We start from the raw sequence: 21,394 nt of genomic DNA, 5'->3' as shown, positions 1-21,394 counted from the left end.
CAGTATCATCACTGAACCTTTACTTGTATTTTCTTCTTATACAACCTGCTTGAAAATACAGTCCTATAGCTTTAGCTTAAATATCTCTGCATGTCATCAAGACATACCAGACAGGAAAGAAGGAAATGCCTCAGTCCATAAGTATATAAGATATTCAAAAGATCTAGCACAGCAGCTCCTTTAAATAGCATTAAATTACTCAAGAGTAAATAAAAACTATATCGCAGTGAATTTATTTATTTATTTAAAGCTTTTCTAACCTGTCCACTACAAGCATCTTGGGACGGCTTACAAAAAATAAGTAGAATAAAACATGGATGGCAGTTCAAAAAATCAACGCATTTCTGTATAATTTCTCTGTTGTTTGGAAAGATGCCTCAGAAAGAGTCACCTCCATGTGATGCAGTCTTGATCGGAATGGACCTGCTGCTGCATTTACACTTCTCTGACCAACAACAGTCAATGGTTTCACCGTTTAAGTTGCGATAAAACTGGAGCATATGCCATGATGAAGATCTCCTATTTATTTCCAATTTCCAATCTCCTATTTCTTATATTTACCTCCCACTTCTTCCTGCAAGGAAGCCAAGGGGCCCTGCATAAAAACCCTCCTGCTTCTATTTCTCAACAACCCTACGAGGTAGGATAGGCTGACAGACAGTCGCCCAGAAAGTTTCATGCCTGAGTGGGGACTAGAACCCAGATCTCCCAAGTCCCAGCCCAGCTCTCCAGCCATTAGCACACTCGAGTTTATTCACTTTGTGCTTCCCTCAAAAGTAATGCGTTTTGTAAGTGAAAGGCTTTCCATGCTCTGACCTTGGCATCCCTCCGACCATACTGTGATATGTATTGAGAATCCCAAGCCTTTATCTAATCTTATAAATAAATGTAAAGTACATAAAACAATGACCCTGCATAAAATTGAATTTTATCTCTTTGTAATCAGCTTCCATCTATGCTATACATGTCTGTGTTTGAATACAATTCAAAATTAATAACAGCTATAATTTATTTTCTGACTTTTCATTATCATGACATTTTAACAATCTTTTTTAATGTATATACTCAGGCTTTAACTTTATCTAAGGCTTCAACCTTACAAAGTTGATTTTTTTTTAGCCATGCATAGGGCACTCTGCTGGAATTTCTATTGAAGGAGCTTGCTTGTTAAAGAAACACATTTCCCATTTACAAACCAAAATATACAGCATAATGAAAAGGGGGGGAGGCTTTGTTGCAATGTAAAGAAAGATTAAGGGAGGATTTATTGTTTTGCATGTCAATGATCCAAAGACTGTGTGTGCTTCTGATTTTGGCTACAGTGCATCAGGTTTAGTGAACAAGATTGCAGACATATTGTCAATTTATGCTGAAGTTTTACATTGTTGCTCTTATCTGCTTTTATCTAGTTTTATATTTTACACTGCTGTTCTATCATCCTTATTGTATACCTTCTGATAAATTCACTAAACTACAAAAGCATTTAAGGGCACAATCCAATGCATATTTAGAGAGAAAAATGTCCTGCAGCTCCCAGAATTCCCCAGATGTGAAATGTGAAGAGTAAGAGGGCTTCTTCCCTCCCCGACGTTTTAACAAGCATACGACTGCCCTGGATCAACAGATAAATAAATGCTTGGCTTTTGGATGTCAGTCTCAAGTGTATGGCAATTATATCTGCCATTAACTTGTGTCTGCCTCTTATTTGAGACAATTAAAAAGAGTACACGTATAGAGTTTCACAGGCCTCTCCTGATCGAATCTCAAAATTTTGTTCCTTTTGGTCCTGTGATAGGCCTTTCAGCCTTGTGAGTCTTCTCTTAAGGCAAATGAGCCATCCCACCAAATTACAAATTAGACCTTCTTGATAATCTATGAATAGCATTCAGCACTTTGGTTTATATGCCTTCAGGAAGGAATCTAGAACATCTTCCTATTTTATTTTATGGCTACATCTTTTCCCCACAAATACTCTGAGAAACTAGCGATGCTGAGATGCAACAGCTTGTCCAAGTCCATCCAACAGGAGAAAAAGTACTGCATCTCAAAGGAGGGATCTGAGCCTTAATTTCCAAATTTGAGCACCACCTTATCCATTGGTCTCATAAGAAGCACAAATCTTTCCAGGTGCAGTAAGTGGCTATTTCCATTTGCAGATAAAAAAATGAGATACTCAACTGAACTGACTTACTCAGGAGTAAGCCAAGAAACCCAGACGAGAACAAGATCAACAGTCATCTGTAACTTTCTGGAACTTTTGTTTAGAAAAGCACAATTCTTCTCTGACATCCAAGTCCATAACAGACTGCTATAACCCAAAGCTTCTGATGGCAGATCTTATGCAAGTTGTTTCCTCTACTCAGCAAAATAAAGGATTGCTGCCCTCTGTGAATCTTGCTTTGGGAGTGAGCAGTCCTCTCCACTGCAATATAAAAGCCCTCACCAATGTGGTGTTTCCATGTGCACACTGAATTTTAGCAAATATAACTCATTAACCAGATTAGGGGGATTGCATGGATGAGAAACAGACTGAAATCCATGGGATTTACTACTGTTTTGCCTTTTTTCTGTCTATTATCTCTATGGGTTTTTTATTCACTAACAACACTGTGGCCCCATTCCACATGGGATCTGGCACAGTTACAGTCTCACCCAAGTGGAGCTGAAGATGCTTCTCAATAATTAACAACACATTCCTTATTCCTGTATTCTATTTATTCTTCCAAGGACTCAGTTATGCAGCAGACTGGATGAGCAGGTTTAAGTGAGGAACATGAAGATATGTATTTGAAAAACTGTGTGCTAGTTATTGTTGGTCATCTTAGTGTACTGAGGTATTAGTACTTAGTCTACGTGAAGTATTTATTGTGCCCTTGTGATTCTTCGCTCCCAGTAGTTTGCAGGTGCTTTACATAATGTCATCATTCTTCAGGTTCTCTCTGGTGCCTTCCAAGCATTTTTAAAACTTTTGTTTTGATTGAGGAACGAGCAGTATTACGTTTTTAGTGCAGAGCAAACCAGAATGAAAGGTTCCTGTATTATTGCAATTCTGCTATATGGAGGCTGTATCACAGCACTGCCTTGTGATTGTGCAATATAGTAAAATATAATAGAATAGCAGAAAAGGAAAAGCCCAGAAAAAGAACATGCATAAGTGAGCTGCTCTTAATCCTTCAAGGAATTTGGAAAACAGAAGCTTTGGTAAAGTGGAGAGTTAAAAGCCTCAAGAGTTAAAAGGTTCCAAGATTTTCATCTGCCAAAGCACAAGTGTTGCAACTCCCATGGAAGAAAAGCATCTGTGTTCATGCCGTTTTGCAGGAATATATTAACAGGCTTAGGAGAAACCAAAGGTTTGCAGAAGTACAAAATATTGGGGGAAATATAGTAATCTTATTATTAGGCATGTAAAGCCCGGTTCCTGTTGGAAGCATACAAACAAAAGACAGAAGGGGAATGAAATAGGGTAATTCGGAAAAGGGCATAGCTGTCTGATGAAGACCTGAATTGGATCTTTCCATAGCACATTTTACTGCCATTATCACTTGCCTTATCTGTATTTCACAAAGAAAAAAATCAATGGAATTAGTAAACTTTCTAAGTTTATGGGTGGAAATTGCATCCTGCTGATTTACATGGAGTTCATCCCATCTAAGACCTGCATAAAAACTTTGACTTAAAATGAGATCAAATTAACCCCACAACTCTTGAATATGCACAGGCTGATCACCCATTAAGCCACATGTTTCATTGCATTAAATGTCACTAATAAGCATCATTGGATCTGACCATGTATCTTTGGAGAAAAACAGCACATGTGGCATCGAACGCGGTCCAAACCAGGGCCATGCTGTGGGGGCAGAGGTTTACACCACACTTTTCTTGCTAAAAATTCCTCAACACCAGACACAATGCCAGGCAATATTTGCAGCACAGGCTTAACTCTCTGCCAAAACCAAAGGATCTTTGCAAAGTTTAACATGGCTGAAGCACTCACCACCCCTGTCAGGACCACCATGCCCTCATTGCACCAAAATGAGGCGGTCCAGTTGGAGGGGGATCTACAAAAGACAGAAAGGAATCCAGCAAAGGAAGCTGGGAATCTAATGGGGGATCCAACAAAGTGCTGCTGACATCACACTTGTGGAAAGCGATGTCCGTGCAACATGAAAACTGACTGCTAATGCCGTGGGCTTCCTGGAAACCTCGCCACACTAGCAAGCACTACTGAAGTTGCACAAATATTGGTTTCTGGTAGTGCAGCATCAACAGGGTTAGCAACTAGATCCTCCCATTTGGTACCAACTCTACATTCTAAGTCACAAAGCCAAACCTACATCAGTAGCGCTTACATCCATATACGCCCGCCCGCCCCTTGAGATCTGCGGGAGAGGCCCTTCCGTGAAAGAAATTAGGAGGGTAGGTACTCGGAGGAGGGCTTTCTCTGCGGTGGCGCCCAACCTATGGAATGCGCTCCCCAGAGAGGTCCGCCTGGCGCCGTTGTTATTTGTTTTTCGGCGCCAGGCGAAGATCTTTTTATTTAAGCATCATTTTAATTGTTAACAATATTTGCTTATTTTATCTGGCCAGGGCGACTTATTTTATATTGTTATTTATTTTATATTGTTATTTTTGTATTTTATTTCTTGTTGTGAGCCGCCCCGAGGCTTCGGTGAATGGGGCGGCATAGAAATGTTTTAATTAATAGATAGATAGATAGATAGATAGATAGATAGATAGGCTTGTTATGAACCTGGCAGTGGCCCTTTACCATGGCCTTGCTATTAACAGGTAGCAGTGGAATCAGAGCAAGCCAGTGCTGTGCTGAACTGCACTCCCACATTTCTTGACTGTTCTCATTCAAACTGATTAAAAAAACAAACTTATGCAAAGTACATTTCGGAGGAATGCTCATACACGGGGTTCAGTTTTCTTGTGCTTACATTACTTAGGTGGTGGCTGAGGAGTGTCTGTCTTCCTTTGTACAGTCATCCCTTTGGCAGCTAGTAGCATCGCTTGGCATCCTGCCTGTCAGTTAAAGTCCAGGGAAGACACCATCAGGTAAATCCTCCCGCAGGACTTTTTCAGACCCGGAAGTGCAGGCAGCCTGGGATGCTGTGGAGCAATGGAAAGAACAACACACACAGCAACCTTGGCCACCTTGCAAGATTAGGTAAGCTCAAGCACACCACAAAAATATATTATACAACATCCTGAAAATGAGACAGAAGCCTCTTTCATGGGGGAAGAAAGCAGTCGGGAACGTGGAGTGCCGACTTTGGCACAACCACTAGCTCTGCCTATTCCCTGAACAACATTGTTCCCTCACGACTGCATTTGGTGGGTGCAAAATGCAGGCCAGATGCAGGCCAACACCGCCGATGTTTTTGCCACTTGCAGGGGCAACCTGGGGGACAAAAACAAAACCCTCGGGAAAAAGGATGGAGCTGTGCTGCAACCCCTCCCAAGAAAGCCCAGCCTGTGAAACTACTGAAAATTTTTCTTCCCCCTGGAGAAATGTGGTGAAATTATGTTATTCCCTTCTGCAGTTTCTCATGTGGGGGGGGCCCTTTGCACACACCTCCAGAGCAAACTGTGCTTTTTTCTTTTACCGCTAAGCTTTAGCCATATGGCACCGGGGTGACAATATCGTTAAGAGACTGCATGATGGTTAGCGTGGCCTTGAGTCAGGCCAAATTTCATAATTAGGAAGAAGTGACAGAGAAATTTTTGGTAGCCATACCCTTGTAAATGAACAACAAACAAACACTGAGACCTATGTGCGCACGCGCGCGCGCGCACACACACACACACAGTGTAGTTGACCAAAGGAAGAGTTAAAATTAAAATGCAGCTGAATGATTTATGAACAGCTGGTGTAATTCTATGCTTGATGGCAAAGTTATGAAGCTCTTGGTGGCTTGACAAGACAAGCTACAAGCTTGAATGCAATTGTTCAGCTTAAAGAATTAGAATGAAGTTGATGATGGATATGTTACTGAACATGACAGGGTGTCATCTGTTTTAAACAGGATCTTTACTAGGATGTACTGAAAGCAATTTTTCCACTACCTTGAACCTACTGAAGCTTTTCTCAGTACAATCTTACTGGGGCTTATTCAGTCAATAAGCTTGTTCCAACTGTTGCCACTTAAATATAATAAAAATGGGCACTATAATCATTTTCCTGTGCTAATAACTCAAATCTCAGAGGAAAGTGTAATTTTTACAGCGCCCCCAGCAAAATGCAGCCCCAATCTTTGTGACAGCAGTGCAATCCGATACAGTTGCTACTTATATACCTGAAAGTAAGTGCCATAGAATTCAATGGGTTCGGGATTGTGCTGGACCAGAAAATCTTAATGCCTCCAGACAGTTGCACAAGAAGATGGAGTGGGTAGTGGGGTGGGATACAATAAAGGAACCTCTGTACTGGTGGGGAGGAGGTCCAGCGGTGAAGAAAAAGCCACATCCCAGTGTAGAATGTTCCATGGGGAAAAAAATCTACCAGCACTAGTGTTTTTGCAATGATAGGCTTCAAAAATGAGTATTACAGATGTGGAGAAGCATCGGCTGGATAGTGCCTCTTAGCTATGTCAGACTGCAGCTGGTGTAGCTTCTTCCCCTGCCCCCTTCAGCTGGTTTTGATGGGGAAGATTCCGGGAAAAAGAGAAAGGGTCCTCCTGGCTAAAGAGTCTGGTAAAGCCAACTACTCCCCTCCTACCTTGACCATTAAAAGTGATCTGGACTTCGGAAGAGGCAGGCAATTTGGCACCACTTCACTTACCACTTGCTTATGTGCAACATATATGCAGGTTATTGTTCTGACCTCATGGCACTAGCAATGAGCAATGTTAGATCTGTTCTACAGTTGAAGACCAAATGGACTACTTCATATAGGGGACTCACACTTTTCCTACAGGACATGATGTGAAGGTGGTTCAGACCTGCCTTCCATCTTGGCTGGAAAGATGCATCCCTCCCACTTAGCCTTACTGGCCCGAGCTTGCTAGGCTGGATATGGGAACTGATGGAGGCAAGAGAGAAAGAAATTTAAAGCTACTTGACAACTGGGCATTACTTGGATCATTTGACAAATAATTTGCTGAGAGTCAAAGTTTACAATACTTTCTGCTCAAATGGGTGGAAAGGAAAGAGGAGAAGTGGGTATATTTTAGGACTGTTAGAGTAATCCCATGTGTATCTCCCTTGTACTTCATTTTTTTCCCTTTTGGCCTTGGTTTAGGCAACAGCCCTTCTCCAAAGTTTTTTTTAAGCACTCTTAAAACCTACCTATTAAAACTGTTGTGCAATACCACAGAGTTCAAAAATGCAAAAGAAAATCCATAGGGCTAATCTCAGCAAGCCATTAATATTCAAGTAAGAAGCTCAAATTTATTTCATCCATCAAAGACAACCCGAACAAGGAAAAAGGTACTATTTCAACAGAATTCCAAGTTGTTTTGTTCAATCACTTTGACAAATGTCAAAACATTACCTTTCCCTGCCTTGCATTTAACACTGTTCCTTGAAACTTGAATGTGTTCATTTATACTTGCATAAATATCAGTGAAGACTTTTGCAGATTCGTCTTGTGTGCTGCACAATGACATGACTCAACCAAATCCATAACCTTTGAAAATAAACTTTACACCTTTCTTCTGCGATATCAGATATGGCTCAAAAGCATAATTACACTACAATAGTGCTAGTCAAATTTAGGTCACTAGATTCTGTGTGACAGATGTGAATTACAAAAGCCTCAACTCAAAGACTGTTTACAATGTAGTTGATAGCTTTTAAGTTTTTTCTGGTAAGAAGACATTCCTTCTCAACATAACCATAACTAAGGCTGTATTGTTTTGCGAACGTTTTATATTCCCTTATATAACAGATGTGACCTGTGTAAAAAAGCTCCTTAAAAAAAATTAGTTTGGAAGTTCAAGTATGATTTAGATTAAAAATTGATGCCTCACATGGAAGTCAAAATTACGGATTGTACAATTACATATGAAAGTATGGAGTATGCACAAAAATTGGAAGTAAACAGGGAGTTTCTGGATTAATCGGCCAATGTGCCACGCCTCCAAGTGATATTGATGCTGGCTAAAGATACTGAACCCTGAAAATTCATCTGATATTTATCTGTGAACTATCCAGATATATATCTGGCAATTGGCCTGTACAGTTATGCAATAAATGAATAAATATTTTGTACATTCACCACTTTGTATGAATAGGCAGACCTAGGCACCTTTTATCAAATTATTTGTACTTTCCAACATCATTTGGGGTCTGTGCATACACCTGGGCTATGCATAGGTTTGCTGCATGTTCTCTAAGCTATTTCCCACAGAAGTGCACACATTTCTGTGTTTATGCACATTCTGTATTCAACTGAAAATACCCATGAGAATACAATTCTGATGCATTTGGTCCCTTGTTCTTGTAATATTATTACACCTGGGTGCTGAACATGCGTCCTGAAAGTCAAGTCTTAATGATTTCAGCAGAAGATACAGCAAGTAAGGCATGTGATCCTAAGCAGGGCTATCCAATACAAATAGCTAGCGCATAGCGCCATCTGGTGGTGAGAGATACTACAGCACTGAAACAGCATGTCTAGCTCCAGACTATCTTTAGAATTGTCTGGATTTGCTATGAAATAAACTTCCCTTTTCTTTCTCCGTTTTTTGCACTCTTCACTTTGTGTTGAACTGCACTTGAAATATTTATCTGTGGCCTACTTTTAATGCATGATACATTTGCTTTCCATGTGCTAGTTACTTCAAGTTTAGAAGAATAAAACACATCTGGAATCCAAAACAGTATTCTAGGGATGGTCTGACTAGTGAAGAGTTTATGGGAACTACTACTTATCATTATTTGTAATTAATACTTCTATTAAATTCCTTGGACTCCTAGGTGATCAAACTGGTCAGTCCTAGAGATCAACTCTGACTGCTCTTTAGAAGGACAGATACTGAAGATGAAACCCAAATACTTTGGCCACCTAATGAGAAGGAAGGACTCCCTGGAGAAGAGCCTAATGCTGGGAACAATTGAGGGCAAAAGAAGAAGGGGACGGCAGAGGATGAGGTGGCTAGATGGAGTCACTGAAGCAGTTCGTGTGAGCTGAAGTGAACCCCGGGGTTGGTGGATGACAGGAAGGCCTGGAGGAGTGTTGTCCATGGGGTCGCGATGGGTCGGACGGGACTTCGCGACTAACAACAACAACAACATTAATGCATCCTAAAATAGCATTTGCGCTTTTTGCAGCTGCATTGCATTGTTGGTTCATATTTAGCCTTTTGTCCACAATAACGCCAACGTATTTTTCCTTTTCAATTCTATTGAGTCACATCTTCCCCATCCTGCTTTTTCCTAGGTGAAGCACTTGGCACTTGTCCTTATTGAATCTCATTCTGTTCCTTTCAGCCCAGTGTTTAGGTTTATTAAGATAACCTGGAATCTTCATTATATCTTCTAAGGTATTTGCTATTCCACCCAATTTTGTATCATCTGCAAATCTGATTATCATTCCTTGTACTTCCTCATCCAAATCACTGGGCCTAGGGCTGAACCCTGTGGCACCCCACTATTCACTTCCTTCCAGTTTGAGAAGGTGCCACTGATGAGCACTCTTTCTGTCTGATTTAGCAGCCAATTTTGAATCCACCTAACTGTTCTTCTATCTAGTCTGCTTTTTGCTAATCATGGGGCACTATGTCAAAAGCATTATTTGAGTTGAGGTACATTGAGTTGAGTGTTGCCTCTGTCTGAGAGGTTACCCAGTCAAAAAAATGCAATTAAATTAGTCTGACCGAATTTTTGATAAATCCATGCAAGCTTTTATTAATCATTGTGTTTTCTTTGAGGTGCTTACAGGCTGTTTTTTTAAATAATCTGCTCCAGAATTTTTCTAAAGATTGATGTCAGACTAACAGGTCTGTAGTGCCCGGGTTTGTCTTTTCTCCATATTTTATTTTATTTTATATTTCTAAGATGGGGACAATGTTAGCCCTTCTCCATTTGTCTGGCACTTCCTGTTTTCCAGGATTTATCAAAGATAATAGACAGTGGTTCTGACAGTTTTTCTGCTAGTTCTTTTATGACTTTGGGATGGAATAGATTGGGCCCTGGAGAATTGGATGTGTATATTCCATCTAGATATTTCTTGGCCATTTATCTGTCAGTTTTGGGCTGCCTTCTCTCACGTTCAGCTTGTACTTCCTCTTTGTTTCCTCTTGTTTCCTTGTGGAAGACGACTGCAAAGTAGAAATCGAGCACTTCTGCTTTTTCCTTGTGGTCTGTTATCACTTTGCCATCCACTTTATGTAGCTGGATCCCTTTCTCTTTTACATGTATTTTCAGCAAGAGGGCTTTCTTGCTGCTCTTGGCATCTCTTGCTAATCTCAGATAATTTCCTGCTTTAGTTTTCCTGATGTCATCCCTGAAATTCCTTGCTATTTGTTTGTATTTGTCCTTTGTGGCCTGGTTCTGCCGCCACTTTCTGTATATATTCTTTTTTCTGTCAGGTTGTCCTTTAACTTTTGCTGGAGTCACATGGGCTTCCTGTGTTGTCTACCACTTTTTTCTTGTTGGAATTGTTTGCACTGTGCTTGGAGATTTTTCTTCAATGTTTCCCACCCCTCTTGGACTCCTCTTCCCTTAAGAGTGAGTTGCCGTGGCAGCTCACTTGTCATTGCTTGGAGTTTGATAAAGTTGGTTCTCTCAAACCTCTCACCAATCAATTTCATGGGATGACCCTGGGTCCCAGTGTTACGGAAGAGGGAGAAAAATGTCTTCCTCTCTACTTTCTCCACACCATGAATTAATTGAAATACCTCTATTATGTCTAAGTTTTTTTCTAAGCTGAACAGACCCAGTTGTTGTAGCTGCCCCTCACAGGAGAGCTGCTCCAGCCCCTGGATCATTTCTGGTGCCCTTCTCTGTATTTTTCCAGCTCAATACTGTCTTTTTTTAGGTACGGCGACCTGAACTGAACCCAGTATTCCAAGTGTAGTCACAGCAGAGATGTGAATAAGGAACTAAGATCTTGCCAGTTCTATTTTCTATTTCTTTCCTACTTATGCCTAGCATGGAGTTGGCCTTCTTCACTGCAGCTGAGCACTGGGACATTTTCACTGGGTTGTCCTCCACTACCCCAAGATCCATTTCTTGCTCACTCACTGCTAGTTCGGATCCCATCAGTGTAAACTCGAAGTTGGGATTTTTTGCCCCGACGTGCATTACTCTGAACTTGCTTATATTGAACAGCATTTGCCATTCTGATGCCCATTCTTCCACCCTGGAGTGACCCCTTTGTAGCTCTTCACAATCCCTTCTGGTTTTAACCAGCTGAAAAAGTTCAGTGTCATCAGCAAACTTGGCCACTTCTAATTTCACTTGGCCACTATTCACTCCTAATTTCAGATCATTTATGAATAGATGAAAAAGCACTGGTTCCAATACGAAATTCTGTAGGACTCAATTAGTGATATCTCTCCACTGGGAGAAATTGACATCTATTCACACTCTCTGTCTTCTGTTGGTTCAATTCGGATGCCAGGAAGTACTTCCTGACAGTTAGGACCCCAGTGATATGGAATGGGCTTCCACAGGAGGTGGCTGAAGCCCCATCAGTGAGGGTGTTCAAGGATAGGCTAGACATGCACATGGTAGGCATGTCATGAGCAGAGCTGGCTGGAGCTGGGGGTCAGACTAGATGGCCCGGGAGACCCCTTCTGACTTGCTCTATGTTTCTATGTTCTTTAATCAGTTAGTGATCCATAAGATGACCTCCTCCCTTTTATTTCATGACCGCTTAGTTTGCTCAGGAGCCTTTGGTGAGGGACTTTATCAAAAGCCTTCTAGAAGTCCAGGTAAACATCTACTGGATCACCCCTGCTTACCTGCTTACTGACATTCACAAAGAACTCCAATAGGTTAGTGAGATAACACTTCAACTTGCAGAAGCCACACTGGGTTTTCTTCCCCTTCTGAGCTTGTCCCTCTGTGTGCTTATGATTCGATCTTTAATAATTTTTCAAGCAGTTTACCGAGAACAGATGTTAAATTAACTGGCCTGTAATTTCCCAGCGTTCTGTGCACGTCAGTGTTTAATCATGCCGGCCACATGACCATGAGACTGTCTGGGGACAAACGCTGGCTCCCTCAGCTAGGAAACGGATATGAGCAATGCCCCCTAGAGTCAGACATGACTGGATTTTAATGTCAAGGGGAAACCTTTACCTTTACCTTTTTAATTTCCCCAACACCCCTAGATTTCTTTTTAAAATGTTTTACATTGGCTGTTCTCCAATCGTCTGGCACAAGGGCTAATTTTAGGGACATGTTACATATTTTGGTATGAAGGCTAGCAATTTCATGCTTGAGTTCTTTAATAATACTGGAATGGAAACCATGTGGACAAGGTGACTTGCTGACTTTCAGTTTGTCAGTAAGGTTGAGAATTTTATCTTTTGTCACTATTATCTGTCCTAATTCCTCAGACTCTCTTCCAGAATGCATAAGCTCAGGTACAGGTATCTGCTCTCTGTCCTCTGCTGTGAAGATTAATGAAAATAATTCATTCAGCTTCTCTACAATCTCCCATCCCCGTGCTTCTCTAATCCCATTTTCATCCAATGGCCCAACTGCTTCCTTAGCTGTTTGCTTTCTTTGGATATTTAAAAAAAAAAAAAAAATTGTTCACCTTGATATTGTAGTGATGTGCTCCTCAAAGTGTTTCTTTCCTTCTCCAATTGTCTGCTTGCATCTCCCTTCTGCAACTTGTGGTCCCATCCGTTCTTTTCATTTGGGCAAGACTTCCATGCTTCCAAAGAAGCTTTTGTCTCACTGATAGCGTCCTTGACTCTATGCATTAACCATGCTGGCGATTTCCTGGACTTTGTGCTATCTTTTCTCACTCATAGCATGCATTTTATCTGTGCCTTTATTATGGTGTTTTTGAGTAATCTCCAAGCATTTTGAAGCAATTTAAACTTCCTGAGTCTCCTCTTCAGGTTCTTTACCAGTTTCCTCATTTTTGCAGAGTGTCTTCTATTGAAGTCAAATCCACTGTGGTCGACCTCGTTAGCAGTCTTTCACCTAACTGCCTATTAAATCTGGTACCAGTGTCCTCACTGTTACCGAACAGCTCAGCAACACTTACATTCTGTAGCATGTCCTGGGCAATCCCATCGAGGACTAAATCCAAGATTGTCTTCCCTCTGGTTAGTTCCATGACCAACTGCTTTACAGCACAGTTGTTTATGAAACTGAGAAATGTCACCTCTCCATCAGAACTGGAACATGTCTTTATCCAGTCAATGTGTGGGTTGTCTAAGTCCCTCACTGCTGGAGGCCTACCTGATTTCATTTGCCATCTCAAGATCACCCTGAGCATTTTGGCCTCAGTGACAATACCAAACTCCCATGACTAAGATTTGGAGCCAGGAATTTTCACCCATATTCCTTCTGTGGAGGGAGTCTTCACACTTTACATTATAATTTTTGCTGGACTCTATGCCCTCCTTAACACACAGGGCAGCACCTTCTCCAGCATGCTCTTCCCTGTATTTTCTATACATCCAGAGATGACCATAGCCCATCAGTTAGCTCGGCTTCACCAGGTTTCCATAATGCTCATTACATCTAGCTTCTCCTTCATCACCACGTACTCCAGCTCCCCCATTCTGGCCTTCAGGCTTCCAGCATTTGCACAGAGACACCTAAGCACAGTGTCCCCCTCAGCTACATGCAACCCTTGTTCTGGCACTTTGTCCTCTCCTACTGATTATCCTGGCTTACTATAGCCCTGTAACCTCCTTACCTACTTCTTCCCCTGCTACATGTTGGCGATCTGACATTTCTTCCCCTTCATCGACAGGGGATGATTTGACCCAAACTGGATACTTCCCAGTTCCTGTCAGCTTTCTCCCAATTTACATGGCTTAAAAGAGTATTAAGCAGACAAACATTTTGAAGCTAATTATTTAATGTTGGGGGAAAGGGCTAAACACTTCAGTCTAAAAAAGTTTTCAACATTTCATGTAATGTGAGAAAAATACTCATTTTGCTAAGGTCCACTGGAGTCAAACTTTTTCCTCAAAGGGAAAGAGCCCATCAAGTGCAAACACTACAATAGATCCAAGCCAATGTTTTCATGCTTCATTCCACTATATCCATGCTTAAATTTACAATTGGTTATAATTTATGGAACAGGAGTTTTCAAATATGATTATTTATCATGATTATGGTTCTTTTTCATGAGTTCTTGAGGACTGAAGTATCAAAGTGCTTCCTTCCTTTTTGGCTAACTGAATTCAGCATATTCCTTCTCAGAAATTGGGAAAGGATGCCCTCTTCTATCATAGGAGTGTCAAACCTCTTTCAGTACAAGCATCAAATTCAATTTTGGAGAGCACTTTGGAGGACATTTTCCAGTGGTGGGAGGGGCCAAAGGCAAAAAAGGAGGGACCAACAACATCAGCATATTTTAGCTTAAAGCTCTTACTGCCAGTAAGAAGATTCATTTCAACCTTTTAGAATAGAGGAGGGGTAGAATGAAGATGGCACAGAAACTGGGTGCCCACTCAATGATTGGTTGATGGGAGAAATGAGGTAGGGTAGGGAAATGGGGAACCATCTGAGGTTCCCCATCCTGGCTCTAACACAGCTCTGAATTTGAAGGTTTCAACAGGACCACAAATCAGCCTCCCTGTATTATATCGCTTGCCAATAAGCTGATAGTTGCTGAGCAACTGTCACAATAATCCATGCAACGCAAGTTTGGGAGCAGCTCTTTCCTCACTCCTAAAGGCCCTGAGCCAGGTCAAGCCTGTAAAAACAGGCATATCCAAATGCCACTTTAACAACCTGTCATGCTTCACAAGGAGAAGGTAAATTTAAATGCAATCTGAAGGTTTGCAGAATACAATGCTCCTTTATCTTCATTTGTGACCTTTCTATTTTTCTAGTCAGAGCCACTTTGGGTTTTTGGTTTCAGGGACTGCCATCAAAGCCATTTGGGAGTCCTTCCCAAATCATGGAGGCAGCGGGGGAGGGGGAGGGGGGCTCCACTCTGGGAAACAGAAGTCCTGCACACTGGACTCAGCTGAAGGCCTTTGCGGGCCTCTCTTCTCCATTCCCCTCCATGTTGCCCAAGCAGATCCTCAGCAGTCACTCAGTGAGCAGGCAAATTCTTGTAGGTTCACATTGTTCTTGCATTAAGAGGGATCCCTTTTTTTTTTCTGCCCCAGCAGAACGCACTGCTCTTTTTGGTGCTGCAAAACCAAAAGCGCAGGTCCATGTTGCTTGCAGTCTATATCATCTCCACATTCAAACTCCCCTCCACCTCCAGTGCTTTGGCAGTTCACCATTGCAGCTGGCCAGTTAGGTTGCTCTTGTCATCTTGGCCTCATCTACCCAAAGCTAATTACTCCTGCATCCTCCCCTCTCACCCTGCCACCACCTTATACGTGGCTCACAAGCTTCCTTCCCCTGTCCAGATCACAGCTGCTGGCCTACCACTAAAGGAACAAGGCCAAGCAAGAGAGCCTCCCTGAGAGTCGGCAGCACTGCAAGAGAGACACCCACACATGGACAGAGAGCTATATTGAGATGACTGGGAGACCCCAGGGGCTCTTGGGTCTTCAGGTGCCAAAAGTCCTTGTGCTAGAGGAATGAGAGTTTCCTTGTCGTTAATGTTTAGGAAGTGTACAGATCAATAAAGAAAAGACTTAAAATCCCATTAGAAATGCTGTAAACTAAGACTGAGAGCTGAATAATTTTGCATTTCTTCCACCTTAATCCTACCTGATGGGGGTAGTAGCATAAAGACTATGTTGAATATACATTTGGGAAAAGTACATTCTGTTAACAGGGCCTATTTAAAGCATGCAAAGCTTTAAAGCAAGGAATGGTGGCTAAGGAAAAGGTTTCACCAGCATGCATCCAAATGGACCAGGAATCTCATTTCCAGTCGAATGTGCCCCAAATCAAACCGTTGCAATGTCGATGCAATATTGATGCATATATTCACAGAATACAGTAGTGTTAAGCCAGAACAAGGAAACCATTTCCCCTTATTTCAGCAAACAGTGCACAGTAATTCTTAACCATACATCATGCTCCATTCTTCGCAGCCCAAGACTGCGGGCTTTCCTTCCCCTTTTCATGTGACAGCTGCTGTTGCTCCCCACCCCACTCCCCCACACAGAGGCAGGAGCGGGGGAACAAACCAATACTTCTTTGACATTTATACAATTCTGGTGCTTACCAGAATTACTGATGGGTGGCAGAGCACAATGAGGAATCCAAAGTCCTTTTGGATCAAATTATATCAACTAACATGTCCAAGCTTTACTCTGACAAGACTTCTTGAATCATAAGGGGAAAAGGCTGTTTGTTCATCCCTCCCTAGGTTAACCAGAAGCAAAATAAAGCAGGAAAGTGAAAGGAACAGAAGCCTCTCAATTCATAGAGCAGTTTTAAGCAAGGAAGAGCACAGAAGCAAAAGGCCTGGGTAAAGGCAGTGCTGTCGCAGATCCAGGCTCCCAATGACACGCAATGGCACCCTATTATTAGCAGAGACTGGGCATCATCTGCCAGCCCTCAGAATTCTCTCTTTCCTCTGAGCTTAGCTATGCTTGCCATATTTCTGGGATGGGAAGTGGGGGAATGAATTTTCCCAGCAGTGCAGTCCCTGTTGTTAGGCAAAGCAATCTGGGGTGGCTTTATCTTGAATGGCAACTTAAAACCTATTAGCTTTACAAAAGGCCTGCTCTTGGTGGAGATGAATACTGCAAGAATGCCTTGATGTGGATCAACACAGCTGCCTGTGTTTGGACTCTCTTTGGGGAAAAGGCTCTGGGGATCTGTCACTACATCACAGTACCAAAAGTGATGCTCCGTTGACTTCCTGAACTTCAGAACCCAATGCTAACCCTAATTAGACCAGACAGAGCACTACCTCCGTTCCATGAAGCATTGATTTGAAGGAGGGTACAAGAAATAACAAATCATTTTCTGAAAAACTTGATGGTCATCTGTAATACCTTACAAGCTTAAGCAAAGACTATTAAAACATATATGTTAAATTATTGGATTACACTGTGATTACACTGCTTTGGGAGAAAAAGTTGAAAAATTGGCATTTTCTGTTTGTAGGCTTGTTTGCAAGAAAATATTTCATTTGAACACCAAGATGCCAGAAGGCAATTGGATACAAATCTACAATCAGGATACAACTTTCAAATGCTTGGCTCAGCCCCAACGCAATAATGGTGGGAGTGGGAGAACAGCACTGGTTGCTTCCCCAGGGCTGCAAACGCCACTTTGGAGTAGGGGCTTAGGGGGTGTTCCTGAGGGAGGGGGAAGCCCAGCAACACCAAGATACAAAGTGTCCTGGTGGCTCCTCAGCTGCATTCTCTTCTCCTCCAAAGTGCAGCATTAGACAGCTGAAACTGGCTGTTTAGTTGCATTGCAGAGCAGGAGAAGCAAGGAGATGACCTTCACCTCTGCATCCCTCCGGCCCTGCAGAGATGCCTGTAATCTACTGCAGATTGTTGCTCTGCCCACAAAGATTTTTGCCAATGCTGTTAAGCCACTGGCACTGAATCATAAACCTTTGTAGTTCCACTGCAAACCATCCAGAAATCTACATTCTGCTTTCCCCTACCTTGCTGCATAATTCATAGTTTGACCTTTACCTGCTTCATTCCACACATGTGTTTATAGGAGAAGAGTGAATTATCTTGGTCACTACGACTTGCTTGCAATCCGAAGGTTCTAGAGCAGGGGTCCTCAAACTTGTTCACCAGGGGGCCAGCTGAAAGGTGCCCGTGCTGGACGTGGGCCAGAAAGGTGGTGCCAGCAGTGTGCACGGGCCGGCGAAGGGGCTGGGGGGGTGGCGGTGCGTGCGTGCGGGCGCATGTGCTGAGGTGGGGGTGGGGTGCGTGGGGAGGCAAGGCGAGGCAGGGGAGCAGGCATGCACAGCGAGGCGGGCGCACGCACGGCGGGTCCAAATGGGCATGGTGGGGCGGATCCAGCCCGTGGGCTGTAGTTTGAGGACCCATGTTCTAGAGCCTATTTATGCAAAACAGTGCCTCCAATAAGTTAAGCCTGATCATGCTGATTCAACTTAATTATACATGTATTCTACCTGAATATTTTATCAGTGTTATACCATATGTTAACAAGACTCTTTAAGAAGGAATCTGGTTTCCTTTTTGACCTTTTCCTGATCCCACACAATCCTATGCAGGTCTACTTGGAAGTAAGCCCCAAAGACTTTCATGGGGCTTCCTGCCAGGTAAGTGTGCAGGAGAATGCAGCTTTAGCTATTTTCAAGAAGACTTCCTCTTTGATCCTATTAACTAAACTGATCAAAGCAATGCCTACCATCTGGAACAGTCTCTATTTTCATATACTAAACAGAATGAAAACAAGGTTAAATAATCAACAGAACAATACGTCAATGTGAGTACCCGAGTTTCAAAGAATACAGCATTTCAGTAAGTACAGCACTGTAAGCTCAATGAAGCTTTCTCTTTTGCACATTTTTGTACAGGTAAAAAAAGACACGACTGTATCAATCCTGACATTAGCCTTTCACAAAAAAACAGCCTTCAGAATGCATGCATATTGGGTAGGATGAGAACATTGCTGGCTCCCCCTTTCTATCTTTTAAGCACCCTGACTGTGTGGTTGTAGTCAGCTTGAGAGCCATTTTTGGTAGCAAGCCTGTCCATCAATGATTCTTGAATACTTACTCCAAAGCAGCCTTTCGTGCTTTAGTGTCTCCTAGATATTTGGGACTACACATTATTCCCAGCCAGCATCCCCAGGATGATATAAGCTGTAGTCCAACCTATCTGGAGGACCCCAGCTCAGGAGAAGGCTGTGCTTCCTGCAGGCAAATTGGTGGCAGTGTAAGGCTGGAGCCTTGAAGCTTCCATTTGGCGCCCCAAATCATTGGGAGGCCATCTGACCCACCACTCTGCCATCCATAGGCTGTCTTGGTTGCTGCCTCCCCTAGGCACAGAGCCTGACTTTTCCAACTGCCCCAGTTGCTATCACCTCCCTTAATACATGTCTGTTTCTTCCTTCTGAATTCAGCAGGGTTGTCATTATTAGGAGATCCTAGGATTCACTTATATTTTATTTATTTCATCTCTACAATATCCAATAGCCAATGTTTTCTGGGAAGTTTACAAGCGTTCATAAAAACATTCTAACAATGTGCCATGGAATCTTATCAAATACACAAACATTTTAAACAAAAAATTAAGAGCAGCTAAATAAAATCAGTTAAAAAAAAACACCTTAGCTGATGGGGGCATCAAGGCACTGTCTTTTTAAACTAGGTGGCAGACTACCACCTTTCCCTTAACAGTCTGCTCATTAGTTTTGTTTGGGCCAACTCCACATTTCCTCAGTGTACCTTACTCTGTGAACTTGTGTCCTGAACCACTGTAGCAAAGCCCTGACAAGAAGAAAAGCAGATGCACTGGCTGCTCACATATAAGATGGAATTCTGGAGGTCCTCCTCATCTTTGCTATTTTCAAGGCTGGCCCAGATCCTTTTTTCTTGGAGGAAAATAGAAGTGGGTTTGCTTGCAAAAAAAGTCTGAATAAGCAGCAATGTCTGAATTTGGGGCAAGGCTTGCTTGAGTGTATCTGGAGTTCCTCTGATCTGCGGTCATCTTTCTGGAGTGCACCTGCGTTTTGTGTGACCTGTGTGACCAGATTCTGGTGGGTGCTTGGTTCTCCTTGGTATCAGGGGCTTGCACAAGGCTAAAGAAAGGGAGGAGGACAGGAGTTGACTGAATCAAATGCCCTCTTCTCCCCTGTTCATAAACTCTTTTCAACAAATAGTGATGCCCTTTGGAGACATGGTCCTTTACACACACACACATGAAGACAGCTGCCTAAGACAGTTGATCTTGGATGTCATGAAAAAGCAGCAAGTTATTCATTATTTAATTTACTACTATTGTATTTCCACTGCCAGAGAAGGGAACAGATGCTTGTAGGATATTCTGCCCCAGGGGTCAAAGCAACTTGACTGGCTTTGAGTACTGTTATATATTTTGGCTGCAAGTGGAGCAAGGGAGATGCCATTTGCTCCTTTTTTGGGCAGCAAAATATTCTTTTTTGTTGGTGGGGGGAGGAGTCTTGGACATGGCTGTATAAGCATGAGACAGAAAAAAGTATCTGAGAAGGGTTAAGAACTATGGGGCGGGAGACATACAAGGAGACCTGTGGATGGGGAAAATATTCAGGATTACATCAAACTTACTGTGTAATCTGAAATGTTTTCATTCAGAAATACGATGTACTGACTTCAATGCTCCCAGATAAATGCATGATTGGAGTCTTATTCCTTAGCCAATATACTTAGAAATGCTACCTGCCTTATCACTCTAAATATAATTCCAATAACCGGATCTGGAGAGAAACCTGGAGATTGTTAGTTTCATAATTTGAAAGCAATCAAGTGAAAAGAAGGGCTTTATATAAATGTTGTTGTTAGTCACGAAGTCGTGTCCAACCCATAGCGGCCCCATGGACAACATTCCTCCAGGCCTTCCTGTCCTCCACCATCCCCTGGAGTCCACTTAAGCTCACACCGACTGCTTCAGTGACTCCATCTAGCCACCTCATTCTCTGCTGTCCCTTTCTTCTTTTGCCATCAACCGCCAGTAGGTCATGCCCAGTTTGCAATAAATCAGCAAGCGCTTAAGATGTCATGCAGCTCTTTGCTGGTCCCAGACATTTAATCCTCCCCATCTGGATATGGGCCTGAAAGACCAAGGAAAAGTTTGGATGAATGGAGGGGATGTTTTCAGCAAACAGTTTGGGACCTTGTACAATTCAGTCCTGAAAGCAAGCAAGAAGTTAATGAGCTTGGCTTCTATAAAAATTAAGGCCATAGTGATTATTTCTAGCTATGCTTATATAGCAGCGCATGTAAATTAGCATATGAAATTTTGTGCCCCCCCCCTTTTTTGGTCCTATGGGCCTGAGCCTTGGATCATTTTGCAACCTAGTAACGCCCCTGCCTTACACCATGCCCAGGAATAAGCGCTACCGTTACCTGCTTGCTTCACGCAGAACCTCCCCGGGCTGCGCCAAAGAAGAAGCGCTCCTGCGGCGTGCTTGGCTGCGCATCCCGCACTAACCCCCGGCGTGGATGCCGAAAGGACCTGCACAAGGCGTCCACTTCCGGGGACCTTGAGACCCATTTTTTTTCCCTCGGGGCGGAAGTGGGAGCTGCCTTTTGGGAAAAAAAGGAGCAACGTGGGATTGTAGCATAGCCCTTTCTGAGCAGCTGCACCTCCCCCCTACCCCGAATATAGGCAACGGTAACTTCAAAATAGGAATTCTT

At 42.6% G+C, this 21,394-nt stretch overlaps 1 protein-coding gene across 1 annotated transcript in view; it reads right to left on the bottom strand.

Annotated features, from left to right (window-relative positions):
- The window catches only part of MIPOL1 (mirror-image polydactyly 1), a 247,348-nt gene extending 226,155 nt beyond the window's left edge, over positions 1 to 21,193 (bottom strand). The window contains exon 1 of the mRNA XM_044436805.1: positions 21,104 to 21,193. The gene's annotated coding sequence lies outside the window, so the exon portion shown is untranslated. The remainder of the gene's footprint in view (positions 1 to 21,103) is intronic.
- Positions 21,194 to 21,394: the final 201 nt, after the last annotated feature.

This window comes from Varanus komodoensis, unplaced genomic scaffold (genome assembly GCF_004798865.1).
Source record: "Varanus komodoensis strain SLA01 unplaced genomic scaffold, ASM479886v1 scaffold3, whole genome shotgun sequence".
NCBI classification, from domain to species: domain Eukaryota; kingdom Metazoa; phylum Chordata; class Lepidosauria; order Squamata; family Varanidae; genus Varanus; species Varanus komodoensis.
This window is presented reverse-complemented; position numbering and strand designations above follow the sequence as displayed.